The sequence below is a fragment of the Wyeomyia smithii genome, chromosome 1, assembly GCF_029784165.1.
Source record: "Wyeomyia smithii strain HCP4-BCI-WySm-NY-G18 chromosome 1, ASM2978416v1, whole genome shotgun sequence".
NCBI classification, from domain to species: Eukaryota; Metazoa; Arthropoda; class Insecta; order Diptera; family Culicidae; genus Wyeomyia; species Wyeomyia smithii.
This window is the reverse complement of record NC_073694.1, coordinates 191,129,978-191,156,118: the sequence shown is the minus strand read 5'-3', so window position 1 is coordinate 191,156,118 and position 26,141 is coordinate 191,129,978. Positions and strand designations below refer to the sequence as shown.

At 37.9% G+C, this 26,141-nt stretch overlaps 2 protein-coding genes across 4 annotated transcripts in view; one reads left to right on the top strand and one right to left on the bottom strand.

Moving 5' to 3' along the window:
• LOC129721151 (uncharacterized) overlaps positions 1 to 26,141 on the bottom strand; it is a 307,031-nt gene that overhangs the window by 112,342 nt on the left and 168,548 nt on the right. For both annotated transcript variants that reach the window (XM_055673369.1, XM_055673378.1), the window contains one exon: positions 5,069 to 5,121. The gene's annotated coding sequence lies outside the window, so the exon portion shown is untranslated. The remainder of the gene's footprint in view (positions 1 to 5,068; positions 5,122 to 26,141) is intronic.
• The window catches only part of LOC129721158 (autophagy-related protein 16-1), a 260,160-nt gene that overhangs the window by 125,257 nt on the left and 108,762 nt on the right, over positions 1 to 26,141 (top strand). The gene's annotated exons all lie outside the window — the stretch shown is intronic.

The following is a 26,141-nucleotide window of genomic DNA, read 5'->3' as shown; positions in this document are numbered from 1 at the left end:
TGCGATCTAATTCATTTAAGTCACAACAGTGTGTGTTGTAAATCGACTGGAGATGAAGATTATTTTTGTATTTACCTTTTCAAGTAGTGAGTAAAAATTTTGCAAGTAGTTGTAACGGTTATTATTAGATACTCGTGATCTTGCAACATGTGCAAATTATATGACAGTAAGAGTTGTTACTCAACAGGAGAAGATTTTTTTTACTTGTTAAGTAATAGATTTGTTACAGGAAGGAAAATATTTTTTTAATTACTCTCGAAGTAATAAGTTAAAGTTTATTAAGCAGACAGTGTGTGCAGTAGGGAAAGCGAAAAATAAGCGAACTGGAAATATGATACAGATTTGGAAAAATATACCGCATCCCGACGGGGCTTGAACCGGCAATCTCCGGGATTGCGGATTTGCGGGTTCAAGTTAGGAGATTGCGGGTTCAAGTCTCGTCGGGATGCGGTATATTTCTCCAAATTTGTATCATATTTCCAGTTCGCTTATTTTCCGCTTTTCCTACTGCAAACATTGTCTGCTTAATAAACTTGAATGTAAACGGGTAAAAGCCGTTGTTAAAAATAGAAATTTAGTTCGAATAATAATTTAACCTTTTGCGTGTAGTCATAGCAGCTATTTGGCACAAAAACAGCGCGTTGGATTTGTTTCATGCTCTTAGCGATAATGTATAACAACAACAGAAGAAAATCCTCAAAAATAAGTTCTGAGTGAAAATGATAAAATATTCAAACGTTCATATTTTTTTTTTTTATTCATTTTACCATCACGAAATATTGACAGATAGTAGTACATATTGTCGTCTTCAATGCGTAAAAAAAATTGGATTTTTAAAAAAGGTACTTTTTAAGATATTTTAGATTTTGTGATAATTTGGAATGTTTGGCCCTGAAAAATAAAATTTACGTTGTATATATTTTTTTTTAGAATCGCAATTTTATTACCTACAACTTCGCTGAAGATACCATTTTAATGAAACAAGTCGTTTTTCTGATACAAAATATTTTATTCATTAGTCACATTTTTGGATAGGCCCTTTTGAAACAGCAGTCGTGAGTCTACAAGGAGAACTGATAGTGTAGAATGACCTCTTTATCAACTGGGAACAACTGTGCAAAGTTTTAGCGAAATCGGAAAGGGCATCATAAAAAAATATTCATTCTTATTTATTTTCCATGGAATGCCACATAGGCTTTGAATCACGTATAATTAGTGAAAAGGGTTTTGAAAAAGGGGATTGATGGGGGGGAGGGATCTTTTTAGAGCCAGAAAAACAATCAGATTCACAAAAGGTAAGCTTTTTAAATATTCAATTTATAATTATGTTTTTGTGTTTTTTATAAGTTGGATTTTCTACATTCTTACAGCTCCCGAAATTCGCCATGCGTCTACCAAAATGCGAAAAATTGTGATTATGTGATGCCTTTCATTGTACTACTAGCTGACCCGGCAAACTTCGTCCCACCTATTTTAGTGTTTAATTTAATAATTTTAAGCATTTCAAATTCATTGATTCCTTGCGATTGGATTATATCGTTTAAAAATGATTGGTTTTATCGGAATGGCTTTTGTACATGACCTCTATTCCGGATATATATTGGGTGCATTTCAGTTATTTTCGTTGTTTTCCAGAAACTGAAAGTGGTCATCTTCTGATTCAAAATGGTGTCCAGGGTCAATGCTTCTCTACATCATTTCGATTACGGACATAGGTCAATTTATAGCTCCTTGCATCATTCTGAATCCGGTGATACACATATTGGGTGGTATTTGGTCCTTAGGGCTATTTTTCAGGAACCGTAAGTCAATTTCTGGCCCCTGAGCGTCATTCTGGTTTAAGAAACACCCATATTGGGTGTTATTTGGTCATTTTCGACTGTTTTCCAGAAACCGGATGTCGCCATCTTCGAATTCAAAACGGTGTCTGTGGTCGATTCCAGCTACTGTGTATCATTCTGGTTCCGAAGATACTCATATTGTATGGAAATCGGCCATTTTTGGCTGTTTTTTAGAAACCGGAAGTTGCCATCTTACAATACATAATGGTGTCTGAGGTCAGCTTCATTCTCGTTCCAGAGATACTCGTATTGGATGGCATTTGGTCACTTTAGGCTGTTTTCCGGACACCGGAATTCGCCTTCTTACAATTCAAAATGTTGTTTGAGGTTAATTTGTGGCTTCAGTGCATCATAACAATCCCGGAAATACCCATATTGGGTGGTATTTGGTCATTTGCCGCTATTTTTCAGAAACCGGAAGTCGCCATCTTGGATTTCAAAATGGCATTAGGAGACAATTTTGGCCTCTGAGCGTCAATCTGGTTGAAGAAACAATCATATTGTGTGGTATTTGGTCATTTGCCGCTATTTTTCAGAAACCGGAAGTCGCGGATTTCAAAATGACATTTGGGAACAATTTTCGGCCTCCGTGCGTCAATCTGGTTGAAAAAACACTTATATTGAGTGGTATTTGATCATTTTCGGCTGTTTTCCAGAAACCGGAAGTCGCCATCTTGGATTTCAAAATGGCATTAGGAGACAATTTTTGGCCTCTGAGCGTCAATCTGGTTGAAGAAACACTCATATTGGGTGTTATCTGGTCATTTTCGGCTGTTTTCTAGACACCGGAAGTCGCCTTCTTTCAATTTGAAATGTTGTCTGAGGTCGATTTGTGGCTTCAGTGTATCATAACAATTCCGGAAATACCCATGTTGGGTGGTATTTAGTCATTTGCCGCTCTTTTTCAGAAACGGGAAGTCGCCATCTTGGATTTCGAAATGGTATTAGGAGACATGCCAGAAGAAGGAAGGGTGTCGAAACATTATGGACATGTTTGTTACACCTAAAAACATTCACCTGCCAAATTTGGTTATATTCGCTTGATTGAATTTCGAGCTGTGCGTAATTTGAGTTTCTTTTGTATAGGACCCCTCCCTTATAGAAGAGAGAGGGGTGTCAAACCATTATGGATATATTTGTTACCCCTAAAAATAACAACCTGCCAAATTTGGTTCCATTTAGTTGGTTAGTTTTCGAGATAAGCAGAAATTTGTGTTTCATTTGTTATGAACCTCTCCCTCACAGAAGAAGGAGGGGGGTCGAACCACTATGGACATACTTGTTACCTCTAAAAACATTCACATACCAAATTTGGTTGTATTTGGTTGATTGGTTCTCGAGCTGTGCGAAATTCGTTTTTCATTTGTATGGGACCCCTCCCTTGTAGAGGAGGGAGGGGTGTCAAACCATTATGGATATATTTGTTACCCTCAAAAATATCTACCTACCAAATTTGGTTCTATTTACTCGGTTAGCTCTCGAGATGTGCAGAAATTTGTGTTTCATTTGTATGGGACCCCTCCCTTGCAGAAGAGGGAGGGGTCTCGAACTATCTTAGTCACCTTTCCTGGCCCCTGAAACCCCTATATACAAAATTTCACGCCGATCGGTTCGGTAGTTAGAGCTGCATTTTTATATGTTTAGATTAAAAAATGTAGAGACTTGTCAAACGCATGTTTCGACCAATCAGAGCTAAAGCATGACTTTCTTCCCCAGAATAACCGACGCCAAAGTATAGAAACGATCTGACTATATAGCCGATTTTTTGTTGTTGTTTTACTCGCTCTAGTCCACAAAGACACGCCTACCGGAAGGTTAACTCTCAGTAGTCATGTATAAAAGCCAACATACAAAAATTTAGTCTTCATTGTATAACCGTGACTAAGAGCTCCATCGATTCAATTTTACTGTTCACCAACACGAAATAAGAATCAAGTTTCGTACAGTCATATTACATACGGAACAAAATATCTTTGCGTCTTGTGAAGCTGGGGAAATGACGTAACTTGAAAGAAAGGCGGAGCCACTCACTTTAAATGAGCCGCTGCTTTTCTAATTGGGTTTTAGTTCATTTTTCCACTGATGCTAATCGTTTTACCAAAAGTTTGAGCAAAACTGCCCTCTATTAGTTGAGAGCCTTCTGTGTAAAAATGTAAAAAAAATCTGACTCTTAAAAAGACGATTCTTAAAAGAATTTTTTTTTAGAGGCAGCACCTGATCTCGACGATTCATGCATTTCTAAGTCATTTGGCATAAAAAATTTCGAGCTTTTCTTTTCATAGGTTAAAAAAATGGAACTTTGACGGCTTTGAGGCACGACTTCCGGAAGTCCGATAACAAAGGCTATATTAATCTTCAAGACCTTTGCCAAAAAATTGTGATAAGCTAAAGATTGGTTGATTGTTGATTGGTATTCAAAGCTGTGAAACTGGACCTAAAAATGATTGCTTCTCAATAAAACTTTCTAGTAATTTACTATTGACAAAATGTGTTTACTTTTATAACATCAGAAGTTGGGAGCCATCTTCACCTTTCGATCTACACATTGGCGTTTAAAAAGATTTTTGAGAGGGCACATTTTCGTAGTCCTACGTCGAAAATGCTTTCTCAGAGTATCACTTACTATAAATTTTAAAACTGGAGACAAAGTGATACGAAACTTTAGTCAATAAAAGAAACATTGAACGTTTTTCCCTTTTTTTAGCCGTTTCAGAAATTGATTTTACACATATGTGGAATAATCGAGCTCTTTTTGACGTAGCTTTAAATATTACGATTCCTTTCAAATGACGTTCATGTTTTATAGTTGAAAGACCACGCGCTTGGCAAAACTTGTTCAGAAAACAAATGTCACTGACTTTTTTTTTATTCCGCTGACTTCCAAATTGGAAGAGGAATTTTAAGGTTTGAGGCGTTATGTGACAAAGCGTGGCTTAAAGTCTCCTTCCCACCGGATGTGCATATCACGTTCGCATTACAGAAACTGCCCGGAGACAATCGTCAACCAGATGACGATGGTGACGACAGGCCTGACGTGGAAACAAGTTCATAATCGATTATTACTTTAATAATCTGTGATCTCGGTCTCTCGTCCCCCCCGTTGCGCTGGGCGGAACAACAGCGAGCCGCGAGAAACCAATGAGACAACCTGTTGACAGCCGAGCCCAACATCCGTATCGGAATCCGACGGGGGAGAAAGAATGGGGGCGCTGCGAGCAGCTGCTTACCTGATTGCTATTTGTTTATGATGTCAAAGTGGAATACGGCAATGGTGATGAATCTGCAGAGAGAAGGCGAGAAGATAAAAACAGAGAAAATATGAGTAAATTAAGCTTAACTGTTTGCTAAAACGGGAAAGAAAGTCGGCTCGCGGATCGCGAGCCCGAGTCCCGATGGGAATAAAGTGCTAGAATTAGCAGGCTGTAAATCATTTGGCCCGGTGCTAAAGCAGGACAGGCCACTACCTTTCATAAATCTCGGATGCGCAGAACTCTCGCAATCCCTAACGAGATCGATCGATTGCTCTGTTGTTATGCCGTGTCTGGCCAGACCCCGGAAGGTAACTTCTTCTTTCGGTAAAGTGTGCATTTAATCAAAATTGGCCCATCATCGAGAGCGCGCGGTCGTGAACGGCAACAAGTTTTTCTTCGGCGTTCTTGGGCCGTGCTGTATTCTGGCCGGATCCATAAATCAAACGTGAGTAATGGGACGCTTGGGAAAATTACTGAAGGTGAAGAACTGTTTAAGGTTGAGTTTTGAGTAGGTCCGCAGAAGTTCATTAGAAGGGTCGGAATTGGCAGGGCTTCAACAAGTTCCTAATTGGTCAGTGATCGTTGCGGCGCGTCGTGGTTTGATTGCTTCATCGCGAGAATGTTGCAAGAAAGAAGGCATCCAGGACCAGGAAGCGCTCGAATGTTTACATTTGAAAAGTATTGGAATTACGAAGCGGTTTCGAGTCAAGTATGTTGTGATTTGCTCGATTGCGTAAATTTGTGCGAAAAGCTACGTTACATCAACAGCAATGGGGGAGTGGAAGCATTCCAATCCAATGGATAAACGAAGGGAAGAGAGGTTAACTATATTTATATAAACAGGTCGCTTCACCGTCATCGGCATCGGCAGTCCTTCCGCTTTAACGAATGAGGACTGTGCGCAATTTGCTACCAATCTGGATAATCACTACGACGCTACAGAGCCAAAGAAAATCAGCGACGCCGCCGCCAGGGATAACATAAATAAAGGATTAATTAAAATGTTTTGCTTGTCTGTTGCATTTCTATGTCGTCAGCAATTGGAAAGAATGCCTCGGTTCCCTGGGGCGGGATGTTGTGAAGATTTACGGTATATTTTACGCTTTTTATTACTTTTTACCGATGAGAAAAGGATATAATTGTTTGTTATTGCACAATTTCCGCGCATTCCGTATCCTGCAGGATGTATTAATCCGGGTACTGTTTATTATTCGAACTGAATGCTCTGTAGGCACTAACAACAACGGTATTATATGCGATAGCATACTTTCCGGCCATCGGCGCATGGCGCATTGGATTATAGCGGATTGGATATGCGTTCGCGGATCTGAAAACACCCTTTTCGCCTCTGGTTGGCAGTAGTTTTATCTGGAACCGATTCTCCCTTGCAAGTTCATTTGCTGGCACCAGCTCCAGCAGTGTGTTCGGAATTAGCTCCGCCGAGATAAATTGCCATATCAACAATCGCACAATTACTGGCACACAGAAACTGCGAGTTCGCGCACAACACGATGAGCAACTTCGAGGACTTCGGCAGCAGTGCCGATGTATCATAATAAATCTGTCATGTAACCGAGTATTACGAACTAGATTAAAATAAATCAGTTGCGAATGGCCAAGTGGCTGCCGGCACAGGAGGTCTCTAGAATGGTTCAAGCGATTATGATATTGCTGCTGTGCTGCACCCGGAGAAACTTCTCGGAGTGCGTGGACGTTAGCGTCGCTTCCAAGCAGGAGCTGGACCCATGCGATTAGCTTTGTTGATAATTTAATTAGTGTGCATCCTGCTGGGCTCACCGGCTGTTGTAATCAACGGAGATAAATCTACTGACCAGACGTTGCTGAGTAGGAGGCGCGATAGCCTTCCACGGGTTATACGGTAGCCGTGGCCGCACGAGACGCAGCGACTCTATCAGGTGAAGTATTTCACATTATTAGCCATTGTAGTTCGGGTAATTGGATAATTTATATGGGATTAAGTTCTGCTGGAGTGGCTTGTGCAGGTGCATTTGGGCTTTTGATTGGCAACAGTTGGCGCTGATTGGCCTTAAATTATACGTATGAGTCTCACAAGTAATGGCAATTTGCAGTGGAAATTGTTTGCACAATAATAAAAAATTTAATTTTTCCCAAAGAGAAATCGAAAGATTATGCTGAATTGAAATTCATCACTCGCGCCTAATTGTCTATTAACGGTCGGCTGGTACTCACGCGAAGCGGAGATAGTATTATGACAATTATGGCTATTATATTCTGGGTAAAATTACCGAGTGTCAGTTAGTTGGATTTTCAAGTTCTTCAAAAAAAATTAAAGGTATTTTCACTTTTTTTTTAAGCGTCCATGTTCTATTTTTATAGCTACAAAAAATTACCAAAATTATTTGGTAATTGAGGAAAATTAGTTGATGTCCCGGTTAGAGAGAAACTTGGAAAAAGTTCATAACATTATTATTTTTCTCTGTTTCTAGAAAAACACGAATATCTTGTGTTGCGGACCAAAATCGTTATCAAAACTTTTTTTTTGATACTTCAGGAAAGATGAGCAACAGTAATGTTTTCCTCCGTGTTGGATATCTTCATCATCATCACGACCAATGCGAAATGTTGAAGTTTCGAAACTGTGAGTCACATCTGCGGGTTTCAAGGTACCTTCTGGGACTTCTGGACTATATTTTGGGCACCAAAATTTTCAGATAAGATCCTCAACTTCCATAAATTTACAAGATATTTTACGTTTCCGATTAAATTTGCTTCCAAATTTTTAGCGATTTCGAATTTTGAAGTTTCAAGTAAATTTTAGGATTTTGTCCCCTTAGGATGAAACAGTTTTGGCATAATGGGATCTTAGGATTTAAGGATTTTGGGATTGATTCCACAATTATAAGAATCACCTTAACTGGTTTTAGGATTTCGGAATTTAAGATTTAAGGACTTAAGACCTTTGGGATTATAGAACTGTGGGAGTATGGAATTTTAGGATCTTTGAACATAATTATTGTGAGATTTCGGGAGAGTACTATCTGAGGATCTTTGGACTTCAAAAATCCTTGATTTCACGATTTTAAGATAATTTTTGAATCAAGAATTAAAGAATCATGATCTTATAGCTTACGATTTTAGCATTTTGGGATGATAGAACTGCAGAATCTCAATATTCAGGGATTTTAGGATTTGAAAATTTAACGATTTTAGATTTTTAGAATATACGGATTTGAAAATTTTATGGAATTTTGGGATCTTACGACAAAAGAATTGTGAGATTGTACTATTTGAGGATTCTGGGATTTAAGAAATTCTTGAATTCAGAATTTCGAGATAATTTGTGAATCAAGAATTCAAGAGCCATGATCTTGAAGTTTACTGATTTAGGGATTTTAGAATGATGAATTGCAGAATTCTAATATTCTGGAATTTAGAAATTTTAAAATTGAACGATATTAGGATTTTAGAATTTAAGGATATATTTTTTAGGATATTTGTATTTCAGAAATTTAAGATGTTCAAGTTTTGAAAATGTAGAATACCAGGATTCAAGGATTTTTAGATTTAAGGAATTTCAGATTTGGGAGAGCAAATAATTAAGGACTTTGGTATTTTATGATTATAGAATTTAACGATATAAATTTCTAGATTATTGAATTTTATTGAGAACTTCGAAAATGAAGATTCAATGGAAATTACAATTAAAAAATACAGAAATTTTAGGGTATTGGAATTGTAGGATTTGATTTGTTTTGAGGATATTAGATTTGTAGGTGGTTTTTAAGAATTAAGAATATTGGAATTTTGGAATGTTCCACGAAGTGTTTAAGAATTTTAGAACTTTATAGCTTGAAGGATTTGAGGATGTTGAATTTTTATGAGCTCTGAATCTTTTTATTATATGATTTTATTTTAGAACTTTTGGATGTAATGTTCTTAAAACTTTGGGATCTTAAGATGCTTTGATTTTAGAATTCCTGACTCTTCGATTCTTGAGATTTTAAGCAAATTTCACGATGTCAGAACCTTAGAATGTTACGAGTGTAGCTAGATTAATATAGATATATAGCTCGAAAGCATAAACTTTACGGATTCGGTGATTTTGGATTTAAGATTTCAGAATTAAATCCGGTAATCGAATTTGAATAATAAAACCTTCCAGTTGGTTTAAATGTACGATGCTCTCCTAACAAGCCAGTCGTCGCATGATCGAATCTCGGCTGAGCGAAACTTTTAGAGTCCACAGGATCGTGGCGCTAGCTCCGCAATTATTCTGTCCACTAACGGTTAGCTGCGAAGTCTGTGTCGAATAAACAGATGGTCAAATTCCAGACGGAACATAGTACCCGGGTTTTGTTTTTATTCGAATAGTCAGGAATTTTAAGAGTTTATAATTCACCGATTTCAGGTTTTTAGAACTTAAGGGTTTAAAGATTTTGACGTTTCAGGATTTTTTGATTTTCTAGAATACCTGGATTACAAGAGCTTAGGATATAACTTTCAGAACAAAAAAAAATCTGGGTTTTAGAATTTCACTACTCTTTGGTGTTTGGATTTCACGATTCAAGAAATTTGAAATTTTAGACTGGGATTTGAAAGGATATTGGGACTCTTAGATTAAGCGGCTTAAGGTTGTCAAGAATTAGGAATTTTAGACTTTTCGACTCCTGCATGAATGAAGTGTTTTATGATTTCAGGACGTTAAAGCTAGAGGATTTGAGGATTTCAAAATTTTAATTAATCTATGATGTTTTTCAATATTTGGAAATTTCTTGTCTTGGGATTCCCAGACTTCAGGTTTTGGAGATTTCAGAATTTTGTGATATTTTGATTTTCGGACTATGGAATTCCGAGATTTCATTGGATAGTGTATATATAAAAATTTTAGGCATCTTAAGAGTTCGCGATTATTGAGTTTTAGCTCTTCAGGGTTACTGGATTTTTTTAATACTAGGATTTCAGAATTTTGAAATTCCAACATCTCCATATCACGCGATTTGAAATTTTCTAGACTTCAGAATCTTCGTGTTTTAGGATTTAATGACTATGAGATTTTGAAATTTCGAGATATTTATTGTTTGAAGTTTTTAGGATTTTGGGGTTGTCTGATTTTGGGATATTTCATAATTGACAAATATCAAGACTTCACAATTAGGTGATTTTATATTGTCAGATTTTAGAGCGATTACAGGATTTTCCATTCCTGGATTTTGGAATTTCAGGATTATGAGATTTTTAGATTTTGCGGTTCTAGAACACCAGAGTTTTTGAGAGTTCAGATTCTGGAGTATCTCACAATTGGTCTCATGGTCCTAACAAACCAGTCGTCGGAGGTTCGAGTGTCGGCTCAGGAGAAACTGTTAGTGTCCTATACAGTTAACAGTTGGCTGCAAAGTCTGCGTGTGTATAAAAAAACGAAAGGTCCAGTTCCAAATCGGAATGTAGCACCAAGTCTTTGCTTTGCTTTGGAGTATCGGTATTCGAGAATTTCAGTATTTTATGATTTAATGTTTATAGAAGTTAAGAATATTATAATCTATGTATTGTTGAATATTGTGACGTCCAATATTAGGACTTCATGATTAGGAATTCGAAAATTTTAGATTGTACAAAAGTTAGGATTTGAGAGGCGTAAATTTTGAGGACATTAGGATTTGGGGATTCAGGAATTTAAAGAGACAAAATTATTTTATTTCAGGTTATTTGATTGATAAACTAATTTGAGATTTTAAAACATTACATTATTTTTTTTTTAAATTTAGGTTTTTAGGTTACGTTTGGAAATTTATGTTCAAAAAACTGATGATTTTAAAATTTAAGGTATCGGAGACTTTAGATTGTGGATACATATAAGAATTTAAGGTATCTTACGAATGTCAGATTATTGAGTTTCAGGTCATCAGGTTTTTTGAATCTTGAAATACTTTGGTATTAGGACTTCAGAATTTTCAAATTTCAACCTCTTCAGATCAAGCGATTTGCATTTTTTGAAACCTCAGGGTCTTCGTGTTCTGGATTGTATGACTATGAGATTTTGAACTTTCTTGATTTTGGGATTTTCTAATTCTGGAAAATTTCGCAAATGAAAAATTTCAAGATTTTATTGTTTAGTGATTTTATATTTTAAGATTGTAGAACTATGCGATTACAGGATTTTAGTATTCAGGCACTAAGAGATTTGTCAATTCTAAGACTTTCGGATTTTTAGGTTCTAGAATATCAGGATTTTAAGATTTTGGGAATGTGCGATTTTGGAGTTTCGATATGCACGAATTTTAGTATTTTAGGATTTAATGGTTATTAAAGTTAAGGATATTAGGACTTATGGATTTTTAAATTTCATGCTTTCGGTATTATGGTTTCAGAATTTTGGAATTTTAAAATTTTAGATTCTACAAAAATCAATTGAAGATATCAGAATGTGGGGCTATGAGAATTTTAAGAAACAAATTAATTTCATTTCAGTAATTAATTTGAGATTTAAAAAACTTATGACTAGAGAATTCTACAAGTTTGGGATATCAGAATTTGGTTCTATCACGGTCAAAAAAACATCTTCCCGTGAATCCAACAAAACTCTGGACTTGGTGAATGATAAAAATCAGTTTTTTTTGTTAGGTTTCAATGCCGTCCAACAAAAAAAACTAACCTCCATTATTTTCTCTTATCCACAGTCTCGCTAGATTCACCGGAAAGTGTTTTTTTGGCCGTGGTAAAGTCGAAACGGCACTGTGTTTTGAAATTTCTAAATTTAATAGTTTGAGGTTTTCTTATTTAAGGATTCTCGGACTTTGTGGGACTCAAGCACCGGAAATTTTGGATTGTGGATATACAAGAATTTTAGATATCTTAGGGGGCTATTGAGCTTTAGGTCATTAGGATTTCTGGATATTTTGATTTTATAATACTTTGGTATTATAAAATCAGATTTTTCAAATTTCAACATCATCAGATAAAGCAATAAATTTTTTTTTGAGATTTCAAGGTCTTCTTGTTTTCACGATTTTATGCGTTTGGGATTTTGAGATTTTATTGTTCGAGGTTTTTTAGGTTTTGGTATTTTCTAATTTTGGGTTATTTTATAAAAAAAAAATTCAAAACTTGACATTTTATGCAATTACATTATTTTAGGATTCAGAATCCGGGAATTTTTGGATTTTAGGATTCTGAGGGTCTGGGTAGAATACCAGGATTTTCAGATTTTGAAAACTATAGATTTTGGAGTATCGATATTTAGGAATTTTAGTGTTTTAAGATTTATTTGTTATGGAAATTTAGTATATTAGAGTTTATGAATTTTTGAATTCTATAACTTACGATGTTGGGACTTCAGGATTTTAGAATTTGAAATTTTCAGATTCTGCAGAAATTAGGTAAAAAGCGACTTCAGTGTATTTGGAAATTTCTATATTAAATAAGGTAGCGATTTTTCTATTTTAGATCTTTTCGAACTTTATGATTTTGAGACTTTGGGTTTCTCTAGGATTTTTAGATAGGGTAACCGCTCCTATATTCATCTCAGTACCTATATTCATCTCATCACGTGAAATTTTCAGCCACTTGAGAAAATCGACAAGCAAATAGATTTATTTTCAGAAATTTGTAGAAATTTGACGGTAAGTTGGATAAATGAGAAAAACATGATGAATATAGGTGCACCAAGCTGTTGAGATGAATAATGGAGCGATTACCCTATTCTAATTTTGGTATTATAGAAACTCACGATTTCCGGATTTACGGTATTTGAACTTTTGGATTGTATATATTTAAGAATTTTGAGAATCTCAGGAGTAGGCGGATTACTGAGTTCTAGTACTCCTCGAATTTAATGCTACAGAATTTTATGGTGTTATTTTTTAGGATATTTTATGAATGAAATATTAGAACTTTCGGATTAGATGATCAGGGGAATTTAGGATTTTGAAATTTTAGGAGATGTTAGAGTCTGGGATTCTAGATTTCTACGCTTTAAGAATTAAAATAACTGAGATTTTAGATTAATAACCTGGTAAACACAGGTTTCGCCCTAGAGTTCAAACTAGAAAAAAGTCTCTTTAACCGTTTCTTTGAATTTTGAGGACCATAGCAAAGGTAACTTTTTCAGAGACTGAAATGAGTTTTCCCGTAAGCAAACGTAGTAACGACGAACCCGGTGAGCTATTACTCTACCGCCTATTACCGCGTTTCTGCATTTACTAGGGGCACCAAAATTCACTGGTTTGGTTAAAAAGCTGTAATCTTTTTGTGGTAACTTGTTTGAGCTTTTTTCATTTACGTCGACCAGTGTAATGTATAAGAAGCATTTTTAGACTTTGTGATAACTAGTTTCTAGGATATTAAGATTTCTGGAAACTTGGATTTCATAATTAGAAATAAGGACTTCAAAATCTTCAAATTTCAAGATTTTCAGATAAAGCGATCTAAGGATTGTGAGATTTCATGTTTTTTTGTGTTTAAGGATTTCATGAACTTCGGATTTTGGAATTTAAGGATTAATGAAAATTGAGATTTTAATACTTATTGATTGATTCGAGGATTTTAGGATGTTATGATTTAAGTTTAGTGCTCAACGATTTTTGGAATTTGAAATGACTAACTTTTAAGATATCAGGATATCCCTAATATTGACTGATTTTGGGGCTTAAAAGCTCAAAAATATTAGGATACAAGGAACTTTGGATTTTAAAATATGAGTGTATTATTGCTTCAGCACTTAACGATTGAGGTGTTGTTGAAATTGAGAATTCTGAAAACTAATTCTGAAATTAATTAAAAATCGATAAAACGTAACTTTTGTAATTGTCCCAAATGGGCATAAGAATGGTTTAAAAATGCTGATAGGTGATGGGAAATAGGTTTTCGCGCATCTTTGAGTAACCATTAACATTCTTGCACAAACTTAAAAAAAAATTTGCTTCGATATAACGTAAATCGATATAACGTAACGAAAATAAAAATAAAGTTGGCTTTCATCGAGGTATGACCAATTGGTCTGGCCTTGCTTTTTGCTGCCGTGTTCGAAGTGACAATCAAGACTGTATGCTATCTTTTAAATTAACTTCTAACGACAATTTTCTTTCGAAAAGGCGGGGTCACGCAGATAGTAAAATGACAAACGGATGAATGGCATTTCGGAATTGTACCCTTTGCCGGTAGTTGATCATCGTCGTAATTATCACGGTTTTCACTCAGTTGCAAACGAAAAACAATCTGGTGTCGTTTCAGCGACTTTTGAATTGCCTATTTCAATTATTTGAAGGCACTAATAAGCATCGTTTGTTTTTTGCTGTCAAGCCTGTCTTACACTAAAGGTAAAGATTATTCCATAACATTTGCGTTCTTCGGAATCAGTCTAGAGCTGAATAATTAAATTTACGTTTATGAAGCTTTTACTGCAGTAACGATTACCACCATCCTTTTATATCTTTCAAATTCCTACAAATCCTATTATAGATCTAGCTTATGCAGGCGTATTTTTTTCAATCAATGTTCTATGATCACTTTAGAATGATTGTAAGTAATGAAGAGCAATTGCTTTTTTAATTTTTATGAAGATGATTTCCTACAAGTCTTATAGCACTTTTATTAAAATTAATCTGATTTAATTTCTGAAAACCCCTGAGCTGGGAAGAGATAGCAGCCCGCAAAATGATTCTAGCAGTAAACTCTTCATCATTTAAACGAGCTAATTATGTCTAATTTGTGGTTCTGACTGACTGAATCCATGATTTACTTTACTAATAGGTACTAGAATGGCGATAACGTTAACGGTTTCTCATATCTGTTTGATGTTAAGCACAGAAAAATGTACCGCGCAGATCTGTTCACTAGGACAATGTTCGCGTTATTCATGACCACAGAATAACAGTATCAATTTGCGCAAACTTAAAATATCGCAAATCATCGCCATTGCCATTGTCCGTTTGCTTCGAGAAGCGCAGCTTTTCATTCGTTCTGTTGGACACTTCGGTTGCTTCCATTATCACACAGTGGACAGAGCCCCCTACAACGGCACTATCAAAACCTCCGCCAGAAGTGGGAGTGGAGGAACAACGGCAATTAAAAGCATTAGACAAAACAACGTGGAACGGCCAGTCGAAAGTCGGTCTATTTTTGTACGTTTGTACAACAGTTCATGTGAAGACAAAAAGACAAGACAGGTCAGGGCCGCTTTCGTTGCCCGGTGAAGTCCGAGATTCGTTGTACACTAAAAATAGACGGCACAAGAGGGAAAGAACGAAGGCCGCGAGCGTCGCGCTGTTGCTGCCGAGGTTCATACGTTAGAGCCCGAATGGCGATCGTCAATGGACAAGCAGATTGTGCGCGTGATCCGTTATTCCGACCGTTTCGTTGTAACCGATCTGCAGGAGTTGTAATTACACGCACAATCGGGGAAAGTCTAACCAGCCACGGGTCACGCCTCTATTCACGAGCTTTGAACTTTTTTTTCCCTCTGCTGGCCTATTGCTTGAATGATCTCGAATGGAATCTGCACAGTCGTGTAGAACTTTCTTCTCCTCTTTGCATATGAATACCGTACCGCCAGTCCCAGTCCCAAGGTATTGAGAGCGCTTAATCTTGTATCGCAGCTGAAACAAGACTAACAATCAAAAACATTTCCCCCTCCGCGCCGCTGAACGTTTCACACAGCATTGAATAAATATATATGACAAATTCCGACCGTGCTAGGAAAATGGTTCAGCTCTAGATTACTCACTCGCAAAGTTGCCTCTTTTCATTTTCCATTGAGAGCAGCGAGGAAGTATACATTTTTTCAGCGTGGTAATTTTCATCTCACTATTCGCGGGCGAGCGTGAAATCTTGGTCGAAGGGGGATGCTTCAACATGTTGTAATTAATTCCAAGTAATGCCGAACCGGGTTAAAGGAGACAATCACAAATCAGTTTCTCGGCTGGAATGCAACTGACAAGTTTAGCAATATTCACTTCTTTGACTGAGGAGTTGTCGTTATAATCAAAATCATCGAACGCTCAAGACTAGAAGCGAGTCCTACTTTCTTCTTCTTCTGAATAACGACATCCTGCCTGCTGCTGATGCACAACTCAATATCTTGGGGCCTCGTGCCGCGAAACAATCAATTTTAGCATAATCGTGTCATATTTTGCCTGGTTTCTACCATGGGACACGATGGTCCAGGTGCGGCGGGCCCTCAAGATTGCTTGGCACATTTTTGGCAGCCCTGTCTCTGGCTTCTCGATGTCACTCGACGATCGTTGATTGGGTGCGCGATTGAGAAGCGAGATCATGCGCGCAGGAATCAGAAAAACGTGATCAGGTAATCAGACAATGATTGCGGGCGATGATTGCCTCGGCCGTGAGGCAGAAGCTTTTGTTCTTAGCAGTATAGTTTTCCGGCTGCAGGTGCAGCAAACCAGAAGTAAGGTGAGGTTCGATAAAGGGAGGTGGTTTCGGTTAAGATCAACCGAAGATATGCCGTTGCGGCCTACTTAGTGACTGCAGGCTGCCAGAAGTACAGTAAGAACTGATTACCACACATTTTTCTAAAGTGGATTTCTTGCAAAGAAAAGTCTTCAGTCAAGTTTTTTTTATGTTTTTTAAAAGTCGGCCTGTTTTCCGTTATAAAAAATTAATTTTGAATGAATGTGAAAATTTTATTCCTAAGTCAATTGGCAGCTCTGTATTGTATATTTTCTTCGGAAAAGAACTTTAGAAGTACTTGTGGACACAAATTATTGGCTCGATGTTATGAAATAAGTTGTGTTCTGAGATGGTCGCTAACGTTTGATCCTGAATCACTGCTGCTTGCAATCAATCTCTTGACCCGTTAGTCGTCATTTAAGGGTTTCAAATCGGTGCGAAATACCAATTTCCGCCGTTCACTTGTTCATTTCTATCGAAAAATAACTGTCATTAGAAGAACTCTATAATGTTTTTCTCCTAGAATAACACAGAACAGACAGAACTCGTTATAACGGTGCTTGAAGAGAAGTCGTTAAACCGTAATGTGATTTAGATGAACTTGGCGAACGCTACTAGAGATAGATTTTGTCGCTATAAACACGGTAGTTCAATTTCCCATGGCTAATTTTTTTCTACACATAGTCCCTATTATGTGCTGCTATAACAACTTTCAATCAATCCAGCAGTAAACAGCAAGTCTGTTTAGTTTTATTACGCACTTGTGAACGCAAGTGACCCAGTTCAAATTCCACGAGCATTCCTGCAGTTGAATTTTTCTCCCTCTAATGGCGGGAATAACGCCGCAAGCTGGTTTTCTATCTTTCGTTTTACTGACGTTATTACCACTTTACCGTCGTCTTCCTATCAAAAGTCAAATTAAAACTGCAGCAGCTCAATCACCGTATTATTATGCAACAATTGAATTTAATGATGATGTCGTTCTATTTCGAATGGAATGCAAGCTAAGCTGACACGGCCCGAGAGGGGAGGGGCTACGTAAGTGTAGTATGCAAAGCATAATAATTTCATTGTTTGTGGGTTTTTGAACGGCAAACGTCTTTCTTTCGCTTGACACTTCTCGAGCGTTCGCTTGCCGTCGACATCCTCTGTGGAGATGAATCTCCGAAGAGAGGAAGAACAGTGAGAAAAAAAGAAAGAGAGAGAGACGGTGCAGAGTGATTCAGATTGTCGTATTTATTATTCAAAAGTGACTTGTTTATTTCATCTTGTTTGCCTAAACATCGTCGCCAGAGCTGCTCGGGGGCTCAGTCAGCCCAAGCCGTTGGCGGTCGGTCGTCCTCTGGAAACCCGACAGCTTCACGAGCCGTACAACGGCACGACAGGTGACATCAACGTGAACGTTGAAACAGGTTGAATGTTGCAGGAAGTGCTCTTTTTCGGTATCAATATTTGGATAAGTTCGAGAAGAGGAAAAGCCCGCGCCTCAAAGAATAAGAATTTGACTCATAAAGCCGAGAAAGCACCGTATCCGTCGAACCAGTTTTGCTTGCTTGCTTGCTGCCTGCCAGTGCGGTGAGAAAAATCCTTTCGAGCACCATCTGCGGCTTCGGCCGAAAGTCATGAGGATCGTAAAAAGACGACCGTCAGTCCGTTGGAATTCAAATGAGATTCAATGGCGACAGCTAACGGGACAAGGCAATTTATGTGGAACATATTCTTCGATAGCATTTCAGTTGGCAGGAACCTGCCAAAAAGAGTTTGTTATGAGTGAAATCGCAAAAAAAAAACAATTTTTACATGTTTACCAAATTGTTTATATAACGCATGTGAAAGGCTCCGAAAGAATCTACCGTAATGGACCTAGATTTTGACGGCTAGTGTTAAGCGCAAACACTTACTTGAACAGCAGGCACGAGCCGACCTAGTGAATAGTTTCAGCTCCAGAGCCTGTTGAAGAGCTGATTTATTCAAGTCATTATAAATTTAACGGAACCCATCGGTGTACATACACAAGTTTCATAGCTCATTCATAGAGCGGGCGATCGGGCGGAATCTGCGCGGGGATCGGGAAAATTCAACAGCAAATGTGCACGTATCATTTGCACATAATTATCAGACTTGCTCTCTGCCAGGCCCAGCAACGGGCTAATGTGGGAACGGTGGACCGTCTCCTCGCTAGCTGATACATAAACATACATTGTTGGTGCGAAGAGGCTGGCGCGGCAGAATCGACCGGTACCGTAAAAAAGGCGTTTGCACGAGTTTTCGATAAGCGCAACACACAATTTGTAGGGTAATTAGTGCTGAAATTAACATGACAGCCGGAAAGTGTGGGCATCCACGGTGCGCTCGTTCGTAGATTGCTGGAAGAGTGCTGATTCAGACTGCCACGCGAATCGATGGCAATCATCGGCGCTGTCTGAGCTGAGCGATGGGTTCTGACGGCGGAGTTGTTCTCGATTTTTTACCCTGCTTGCGTAGAAAGTAGCGTTTCTATTGTTTGCTGCATGCATGTGCTCGAAAGTACGTCTAAAATAAACGTGTGGAATTTGCAAAACATTTAGGTATGATCACCTTTTCGTGACGCTTTACATACTTTTCACAAATATGTTACTAATTTTGCACAATGTTATTAATAAATCCTGTTTGTGAATATATCTTTTGCGTGCTAAGTTACTTGCAATACAGAGCTTGTGTGCAAGCTTGTTTACAACTTGAAGCAGACATTTGACATTTTCTACCGTGACGTTACAACGTTTTAACTATTGCATAATTGTTGCTCTAAATTGAAAATTTTCTAGGAAATCCTTCAATATTATTACAGATACAGAAATTGTGTACTTCTAATTTTCTACGATAACGTTGCATAATAAATTTGTTTGTTTTGTTTATGTGTATCACTTTGGAAAATAATAATATGATAACAAAACTCGATAAAGTCATAAATTCTGCTCTGTTTGAAAACTTTTAACGATTAGTTCTTTTATGATTTGATAAATGCAAATGCCCAAGGCCGACACAAGGGGCTACCCTAGTCCTGGGCCAGACATGAAGACACAGTGGAGACCGTTTTTCGCTCGGCGAAGCGTTGAGTCATTTGAAAATTTAAAATTTTCTTACCTCTAAATTTTTTAATAAAAGAGAGGACCCTTCGAAAATATCTGCTCCGGGCCCCCAGCACCTAAACTCGGCCCTGGAAGTACGTAACAACGCTTAAAAAAACGCGTTTGAGCAGAAACAGGTTGTTGTACAGCCCAAAGAGTGCATTGCCAGTTTACTAGGTATATTATTCTGTCGACCGTGCTAGGGAAAGCAAGCATCAAGCGACCAATCATAGGTCGAAATTTGTGTTTCAAGAAGGTTTGACAATTTTCAATAGTACAATCATTCGAATGGTCAAATTTCGATTTTCTGCATTTGGATGGTTTTCCAACCGATTGCTACAAGAACGAAAGAAATCCATTGGAAACTGACCGATTTATTGGCATTTGAAATTGGACATATTTTTTCCTTTGTCCGTTTTTAGATTTTCATTTTACACCCCTATGTAGCCGAACTTCCTGAGCGACGTAGTTCCACGTCAAAACCGCATCAAAAACTTCATTTGGAAAAATTTTTTGAAAATTTCTGCTAAATACTTTCGAAAAAGAATAAATGGCAGTGTAATTTCCACCTGCGAATTGAGCTGAAAATTAAGAAAAAGCTGAAAATGAAAAATCATTATAAAAAAAGCCGCGTTCTAAACAACTTTCCTGGAAAATTCGCGTAAAAATAGTAAATTCCAAAATCTGAGTAGAAATACGGGAATGAAATGTAAAAAGTTTATGAGAAAAAAATGTTTCCTGGGAAAGCCTGTTCATCTCCTCCCACTCACGAGCCATAAGTCATCTGGGTCTCGTCGCTCGAATCGAGCCAGCTTGCGGGAGAAGTTGTTTCTTGTTTTTGCTCCCGTTTTTCTATTAGCAATAATGCTGTGTCACTCTTGCCCCCCTCCTTTTCCCCTTTCCCAACGCCTTTTCCTAGTGCACTTGTAATAACAAAGTTTCAATAATCTCGAGCATTTTTAAATTATTCGAATCTATAAGGAATCGACGTTTTCAACGACATGGAACTATCAACACAATGGATAAAGAAGACCAAGCATTAAACATTTTCTTTAGTAAGATATTCGCTAGACATTCCTAAATGATGAAGAGCAAATTTTATGGGTGTTAAGTGCATGGATTAAAGATGTGTATCATACAACCATAAACTATATCGAATTGGTAGTACAACTCCACGAAATACTACAAGGTATACAGCCCTAGGATTGTATGAAATGGTGACATGAGACTAAACACTGTGATAACTGTAATTACAGACACAATAAATTCGTTTGTTTAGTGATTTACGTATTTTATTTCTCATCCTTCCTTCATTTTTTTCAGAAATATATTTAATTACATTCGGAAAAATTTCATTTACACCTGGTGATGTTGTGCCAGTAGTTTTTTTTTGTGCAAACAACATTAAGCAATTACAACGAAGTTAAAGTTTAAAAAGATTCTTTTTTTTTGGCGTCACAATTTTGTTACATTTGCCAATAATTACATTCACTGTATAACGAAGACAGCTAATATAAGTTTATTATTGTATTCGTAAAGTTAAAAATAAAAAAATATCTAACAATGTTGAAATGTGAAAAAAAAAAATCTGAATAGATCTTAGTACATGGACAAATAATTCATAAGCACTCGCCGGCTCTTACTCTTCTTGGAATTAGTATTTTTAGGAACTTATTTGATCGATATTATGTCGGTCACGATTATTTGGTAAATATCGAAGATAAAAAATTAATAAAAATAACTTATAACCGTTGCTAAAACGTTCAATTCTTGTTGAGTAATTCATGGTCTTTATGGTAATCATTTTCATGAGAACTTTTAATCGCCATCAGTACTGTAGCAGCATTGCAGTTTTGATTGCACGCGAATAGAAGTCGTGCCCGCTGCAATGATAGACGACGAGAAACTATCGGCGCTTTGCTCCACATATACTCTACGGTACTGTTGCTTCTATCAGTATGTTTTCTTTCAAGACATCAGTTTCTATTACGCTCTAACAGCAGGTTTAGAAATAGTTCAAAGAAAGGGGTTGTTTCAAACTTTTTGAAAAACCTTTACCTTCGAGACATCAAATTAGTCTAGGTTAACAGAAGCAAACATAAATTGATCTATTGGGACGGGGAGACTCTGTTAATTTTTTTTTTTTTTGGATATTGATACAGAGAATATCAGAGGGAATGGTTGGTGTCTATTCATGTCGTCTGTGCTAGGAATGCTCGAATATGATTGGCTCATTGCTCACGTAAATTTGTCCTTGACACTTTTTATCGATCGAGCGATGGGTTCTGAAGGTGGAGTTGTTTCGTTGCTCACAACGCTAGTGTGAACATCGTAGCCTCTATGAAAAATAAAAACCCGGAACAAGCAAGTATTTTTGTATAGGATTTGCCTCGATTTAGGTTTTTTTATCTGTCATTTTTTACCACCACAATTGTGTGGGCTCGGTCGGAAAGGGATAATATAAAAAACTTGAAATCAAAATACCATTTCAAGTTTTTCTAGCTTCTGGAACATTTTCTTGATTTTTTCATCCTCCAAAATACTAGAAATATCTAAAAACTACAGCCATTCAACAATCCTATTAATTAGAAAACCAAAATGGTGTCACTGTTTCTATGGCTTCTATGCATCATCGATCACGGAAATATTCATATTGTGTAGTATTCGGTCACTTTAGGCTGTTTTCCAGGAGTTGCCATCTTACGATTCAAGTTGCCATCTTAAATTCAAAATGGTGTCTGAGGTCGATCATTTGGTTCCAGAGATACTCATAATGGTCACGTTGAGCTGTCATTTGGTCACTTTGAGCTGTTTTCCAGAAACCGAAAGTCGACATCTCGGATTTCAAAATGGTCTGTGAAATCAATTTCTGGCCTCTGGGCGTCATTCTGGTTACGGATGTTGTCCAGAAGCCGAAAGTTTCTATCTTAAAAATGGCGTCTGTAGTCAACTTTTGGTCATTTTATACTGGTTTCTGGAAAAACTGGTTGAAATATCTGTTTCAATTGTCTGAGAAACCTCCCCCCCCCCTTCCAGAGTACGGAGAAGTGCCAAACCACCGAAGAAATTTATGTTCGATTTATATAAGAGCCCTTCCTTTCAGAAGAGGGAGGGGCGTCGAACCACCATGCGGAAGAGCACCCCTCCATCTAACCGCTTCGAACATATTTGTTACTCCCAAAAACATTCGCATGCCAAATTTGGTTGTATTTGCTTGATTGGTTCTCGAGTTGGGAAAAATTTGTGTTTCATTTGTATGGGACCCCTTCCTTACAGAATAGGAAGGGGTCTCAAGCTATTTTTGTAACCTTTTCCGGTCACTAAAACCCCTATCTACAAAATTTTACGCCGATCGGTGCAGTATTTTCCGAGTCTATAAGGATCAAACAGACAGACAGGACTGCATTTTTAACTGTTCAGGTTATTAGTATTATTATGCACAGTCGAAACCGGTAGATTGTCGCTTTCATAATGGTTCACCGTAAACTTTTTGTCAAAATTGTTATGCAGTTCATATCGAACTGTACAATGCGCTTACGGAAAGCTCCTTGTTTCGACGCCTTTCTGAACAGAACCGGGCATGCATGAACAAAACAAAATATACTTGTATAAAGAGGAAAAAGAGAGCTTTCATATACATACTCTCATTTCTCTCTGAGCGCGTTTGTTGTGGATTAAGACAGCTTAAAACAAATCCAAATTTTTAGTTGTCACCCGTTATATTGCATGATATAACCGATTTGCAGTGTTGCGCCACTAAACGTATCGGTGTTAGTCACTAAATTTGCTAGTTGCTGATCGCTCACCTGTTAAATTTACTTCTGAGTGCTTTTTACAACATAAAACACAAAGTTTGTTATTATTTAAATATTTTGTCGAAATTGTATAATAAAGTATTAACTTTCATAACTTTCCTACACTTTGATATGTCAAAAAGGACAATGCTATCGACAATTTGGAACGAATAATATTTTGCAGTGTAGTTCAACAGTTTGGAATGAATATCTTCCCTCGGACGGCAGCATTTCTCTCCTGTTGACATAAAAATGTACCTAATTACAAAACAAATAAAATCTTACATGCAGCGAATAGTTTCACGACCGGAATCGACCTCCCTGATAGCCTGCCTGCTGTCCCGACGACGTCGCCGTCAATTATAATTCCCGCGCCTGATTGTCCTTTTCCGTGCTTCTAAAAATAACGACAACCCGTCATCGTCGTCGTCGTCATCGTCGCCCAAGAAAAGAACGAACAACCCCAGAGCAGAACCGGTCTCCCGGTTCCAGCCCTGGTCCAGAACAAATCACACCTTATAAACGATACCGACCCGACCGACCGCAGCCGACCGTCTGTCCTAGAACGCTGAAGCCTGAGCAGCAAAAAAGCACCTGTCATTCGCGTTAAATGTTTTATGAACAACACGCATTCGCTGGGAACGAACCATCGGGATATAAGCCACGAGGGGAATGGCGTTGTCCGTCAAGGTCTTCGCCGTACTTGGCGCTGATCTAAAATTGTAATTGGAGCTGTCAGAACGGAAGACGTTAGTGTCCCCCGTAAACCGGTCCGGCAATAGAATGTGAAACTATTCGCATAAAACTCTGCATAGCCTAGCCCATCAGTGCTGACCGGCAGGAGTTTGTACACGCCATGCGAGAATATAGACAACAAATATTTATCGATAGGATATTAAAGATCGAGATAGCGCGCTTTGACTCGCCATTTGTGTTTGAAAGCTTTTTTTTTTGTTTGAAGTGCTCCAGAATGACGGCGACAACAAGGAGGACGGTACCAACCGGTATCAATTAATGGTATTGTGCCTACCATTGAACGCTTATAAATGAACTGTTACGGAATGAGAAACCCGGCGAGATACACAGGTTTGATTTTAACACTCGCGAATCGCTTCAATGGTGCGAGATTTGAATCGTTGAACGCAAAGCACTTGCACCATTTAAGCTACAAGAAAGCACGAACCCGCGAGAACAAGAGTTTTATGGCCTTCTGCTCCATAACTCCTACCTAGAACAAGCTTCTGAGTCACAGTGAGCAGCCGTATTTCAAACGTATGGTTACCGTTCTTCCTTTTTATTCTGGGAAATCGTGAATGTAACAATTAAATTAAGTTTATTTTCCCGTGCGCACCGGTTGTTCCGACGCTAGCCTAGAACGCGACCGCACATCTGGACGGGCCTTGCGGTTCGAAACAAAGCATAAGTTGGCACGGATGCTGTTGACCTATGGCCCTGGCGGTTGTTCTCGGTGGCAACAGCGGTCTCCGGTTCATCTGGTAAATCAAAACTCATCGACCTGAGCAAGACTCACGCGTAGATTCCCACCGTGCCATGGGAGAACGAATGACAGGCCAGTTAATTAGAAGCCACTCGGTGGCGATATGACCTCCAAGCTTCCTAACCTTTGGGCGAGCCCCGCAAGAGGAAATTTTCTCAGCAGTCGAGTCGAAGTGTCAGGTACTGTCTGACCACGCAGCAGCAGCGCAGAGTGTAATGATCCTTGAAGGGATAATCTTCGGGTAAGGTGTAATCAAGTCGTCTGGATGAAACCCTCAACGTCGGCAATCGAGTTGCGAGTTGTATGAAGGAACAGCGAACAACCCGAAGGGCAAACATGAAAGTAAAATTACAGTTTCATTTTCGTTACAAGCTATCCTAGGCGAAGAACTTGTCGTCATCTTGGTGCGGAAAAGTAAGAAACGCAACTATGTTTAGAACAGAATCGCAGCACATCGCATGGAAGTTGCTCAATCGAACGGTTAATAGATTGCTTCTAAACACAGTGCTTAGCAGTGAAGTGTTTGACAGGAGGTGAACTTGAGACGATCCGGCGGTTTCGATGATAGTGGAAAGGTATTCATCAGCTTGACTGCTAATTTCACTTGATTGCTTCAGTCGTTTGATGAGATTGTGGAGGAAAAAAACTTTGCTTCATAGAAAGGTACACAAAGGTGCAAAAAAGTGCCTTCCTAGATATAAAGTCCCGAGGGTAGTCCGTCCGAAATTATACGCTCATGAATGTTCGCTTAAACATAATTCATAAATTCGTTGGCTCTAAAGAAGACCAGAGACTAAAATTCTGGAAGAAAAAAGTAGTTTCTAATATATTTATACCGGGAAACAACATGTGGCCCAGGTTGAATTGTTTTGAATCGGTATGGAATGGACTCTATTTCATTAGCATGCAATTTATTGATTTCTAGTTCAATGCTGCGAAAAACCATTTTCACTACCAATTTTACTTCCGAAAATTACAATTAATCTTCAATTTTACTTCCATTGAATATCTGCGTTCATGCGTTCATTGGATTTCATGCTTGTAAAGAGCTGTCATTCTTCGATGAAATATTTCACTCGCAACGTTTCTGGTGGTTCTATTTCTGTTTCATGCAACAGCGTGGAAATATTGCAGCACTGCTACCAATACCTTATTCTGAATATTACTAACAAATCATTCCGTAGAGTGATTCACAACGGATGCAGAGTCGAATATTTTCAACAAAAGGACAAAAAAGTAACAGTTTAAGGAAAACGAGAATTATAATG